This window comes from Gouania willdenowi, unplaced genomic scaffold (genome assembly GCF_900634775.1).
Source record: "Gouania willdenowi unplaced genomic scaffold, fGouWil2.1 scaffold_163_arrow_ctg1, whole genome shotgun sequence".
NCBI lineage: Eukaryota > Metazoa > Chordata > Actinopteri > Blenniiformes > Gobiesocidae > Gouania > Gouania willdenowi.
In genome coordinates, this window is record NW_021144913.1 from 18,720 (window position 1) to 23,071 (window position 4,352).

Below are 4,352 nucleotides of genomic sequence, written 5' to 3' on the forward strand. Positions count from 1 at the left end.
CACATTTGTTATCATTACTAGTAAGGAGATTCAAAATGTTATAGCTTGATTGTAGATGCTTTTTGTTCAAGCAAATGCCAAAATACTATATAAAAATGTGTAAATACAGCTACTTCTTCTGTAATGATAATAGATAAAACAAAAAAACAACACCTTGCTCAGTGCAGGGCACATTTATTTACACTTGTCATAATGGAAACATTATTGCACTCTTCCAGGGATGTAACCCGTATAATGACCCAGTAGATCTGGAAAGCAATCTCTGATTCTCCACACAACGCAACTAGGAATAACAACTCTATTGCCTCGTCCCAGTGCCCCATATTGCCACATAACATATTGACGGTAGGCTGCATGGCGTAATTGTTTGCTCCTCTCCCCTCGGTTGGGCAGATCATCCAAGCCCCGGACATCATTCCAAATTCGGCTGGCAAGTCGCAGGTGGCCCTCCTGTAGTATGTAGGCTGCCATGTGAGGCAATATGGAAATACAAGCTTCTGGCTGTTGCCCACAGCACTTGCATTCTACATCTGTGGGCATATCCATGCAGTTGTTGCACACACACCAGCTCAGCTGATTTGACACTTGAGTGCCAGGTGCTGGTGCATTTGCTGATGTGATGTGTAGCAGGTCAAACATCATGCTTGGTTCACGTGACAAGCAGCGCTGCAGCAGTTGACGACATTCCTCTAAGTTTAGTGTTTGAATTCTGGCCTGTAAAGCATAACATTTTCAAGATATTTAGGAATGTTTCATTGAATATAGCTTTACTGTTCTCTAAGAGGAATCTAGTGTCCACACTAAGTAGCGTGCCAGTTTATTACATGTGATGTTGATTGCAGAACCTATATTTGCTATACCTGCTCATCTGCAATTCGTAGACCCTGCAGAATCTGAGCACGACTTGCATTATCTTGATCGAGGATTATTGATCCCCGTCCTCTGGTTCCCCGTCCTCTGCCTCTGAGACGTTGGCCTCTATTTGTGGCAATCCTCCTTTGACTTCGGCCACGTCTCCTCTGACTCCACGATGTACTTGGCTCCGGACTGTAATCAGGGTCAGAGGCATAAAACCTCTCACCTTCTGAACTCTAAAAGAGAAATAAGAAATTCTATCAAACATTTAGGCTTTTCGTCAATGATTATAACTGAACAAAAAAAATGTATCTGTAATTGCTGTAGACATGACATTATTTTTCCCAGCTCTATTACATCTATTGAATTAAAAAAAAAACAATATTAGATTAGATATGCTTTATTTTATTTGGGCAAATTACAATTCCAGTTGTATTACAGAAAGAAAAGAAAAGCAGCACTTGGGTGAAATAATATATAAATACAGAATATTAAATATAAAAAAGAAACCAGAATGTACAGAAATAAATAATAATAAAAAAGGTTTCTACAGACTACAGCTATACTCCTCTCTCTGTCTGTTATATTATCCCTGACTGGTAATTAGGCAAAAAGTGGCACTAAAAAGAAACAATAAGAAATGAAAACAACACTAAAAATAATAATTATAGACACGCAGAAAAGTAAGATGTTGTAAGGGAAACTGAATAACAAGGTGAAAATGAATAAGGTGCCAAATAAATGAAAATAATGATTATAATAAAATAAATGAGGTAAAAGATGTATTACTTATGTTCTAGGACAGTGGCAGACCAGCTGATCGATACTCTGAGTAGTGGTAAAGAAAAACTCATTATAATAAACCTGTGTTTTTAGAGGAGTTGTGATATCTACAACTGAAATAATTTTTAATTTACTCAATAATTTATGTTTTTTGTCATTTTTACTTTCTCCTGCAGGCTGAATTAGATGCTCTAAAGGGCCGGATTTGGCCCCCAGGCCTTGAGTTGGACACACATTCTATATGAAAGACAGTCTGAGATGTTCATCATGTGTTTGTATACTGTACATAATAATCATTAGTAGTTTTTTATAGAATGTAGAGAATGTGACTAACATTCCAACAGATGTAATAATCAGATCCTAACTTCTAGATGAATATACATGCTGTGTTAATACAGACCATCTTCATCATGTACCTTTGAATCTGTTTCTTTTCTCTGTGTTTATAAAGGATTCATATTTGTAATGAGTTTTAAATGAGTATCTAATACATCACATAATAGTATTTTCTTGATTTTAGATGTGATGTGTTTTATATAAAGTATGTTTTTCTACAGTTGAAGTGAATGTGATGAAATGGTTCCTGACAGGGAAACCCTGCCTAAAGCCTGTGAATGGATCATGCAGTGTGCTGAATGAATATCAGGGGAAGGGGAGCCCAAAGTGTCCAAAACACTCCCATTTTATCACCATATTTACATTTCTATCAACTCTGTGATTACAGCTCATAGATTTATTCTAACTCTGAAATGTTCTTTAATCTGTTCTTTAGCCTGTCCAGCCTTTCTTTAGAACTTACAATGTTCTATGTAACCATGATAAATCCTAAAGTTCTTCTTAAATCTTCCTTCTGACATAAAGTTTGAATCAATGTAAATGTAATGATATCAAATGTCCAGTGAAGCTTTGTTCCTTTAAATAAAGACGTGTTATTGTCTGTGCTGGATTTCTTTGAACAGAGAAACATGTCAGAGAGAGGGAGAGCTTTTCATTGGATAGCACATAATCCTCCATCAAACACACATGGTTCCCATGAGAAGAACATCCACTGGATGGATCTAAGAACAGGAAGTGAAGGTTCCTCTGGAAACTGAGTGTTTAGTGAAGCTGAAGGAGTTTAAAAATAGACTTTTAGAGTAACCGCTGCTTTCACATCCAGTCATGATGTCTTTCTGACAAATTCTGATAAACTGAGTCAAACAAGTGCAGAATTCTTTAGTTTGAGATTGTTTCTACATTAATAAGGCTTTTTATTTAAATGTAGTGTTGTATCAACATCTGAGACAGTGAAAGAGTTCCTGTTTTGGTTCTAGAAGGATATGAATTATTCCCAATGAACAGCACTGATTAAAAGGGGGCGGAGTCTCCCTGTATGTGGACTCAGAGTGGAGGTGTGTCCAGGTTAATCACATGTCTAAGTGTGTAAATGAATATAATATAAAGTTGTATATACAGAACACCAGGGTGGTGCATTGACACACTGAAGAACACATTAGTTGACATGTTTCATAACTCTGATGATTCAATAAAATACAAAGTGTTTGGAGTGACTTCATTATTATTATGAATCCAAACAGACACATAAAGACTTGTGATGTTATACATCCAATGTACAGCTGTGGCCTGTTCTTAGTCATTCTAAAGCCAAGCAGAGTCACATTAGACACTGACACATCCATCATTAACATTTGGACACATTCAGCTGATTGGAAAGTAGATGGAGGATTATTTAGAAGTGATATCAGTGAACAGCTTCCAGTTACAAACCAGAGCTGGGCTTAGATCTATCAATGTGATCATCCAAACAATGTCTATGATGTCTTAACTTTTTTTGTTGATATATTTTGTTAATACATATTTCATGAGTAATATAGTTGTCTCTGTCACATTTTATTTGGCATGAGTAAATAAACTAGTACAGTGACTTATTGGAAGTATGTATTCATATAGTTGGAGCTTTAGTAGAGTCATCATTTATGTCCAAATGAGTATGTGTTTGAAGGTTGGATGTACAAAGAGGTGTACTGTACATACTCTGCACTCTCTAGTGTTATAAATGGGTTTGTTTGCAGGTGCAAAATAAAATAGCATGTGCGATTTCCCTGGTTTAATTCTATGGGACATGAACATGATAAATGTGTTTGTTGTTTTTTTTTTCTTTACTCATTTTTATATATTTTTCTGTAATGTATGTTTTTTTATGTGTATTTTGGTATCTTTCTGTTGTGTTTTTGTGCATTTTTTGTATGATTATTATTATTATTATTATTTGCCTTTGTAGTGTGATTCTGGAGTCATTTTGTGTATTTTTGTATAAATATTTAGTTTTGTGTATTTTGAGTCATTTTCATATATTTGTTGTCGTTTGGTGTATTTTTCTGTAATGTATGTTTTTGGAGTCATTTTGTATATTTTTGTGCATTTCTGTTATCATTTTGTGTACTTTTTGTATAAATATTGTTTATTTTTTTGTTTTACGTAGTTATGTGTATTTTTGTATTTTCTAAATTTGACATAAAAAGCTACAAGCTCTTCAGGCAGATGTTGCCAAATGTGTGAAAATAACAGATGTTTGCTGATGGCTATGGTGGAGCTTCATCTTCAGCAGCATCTGAAGCGTCCACAGCCCACAGGTGATGATGGTGGAGGTGGTCGTCAGGTGGATGAGGGGAAGGGGAAACAGGAGGAGGAGAGACCCGCGGCCTCCACAGGTG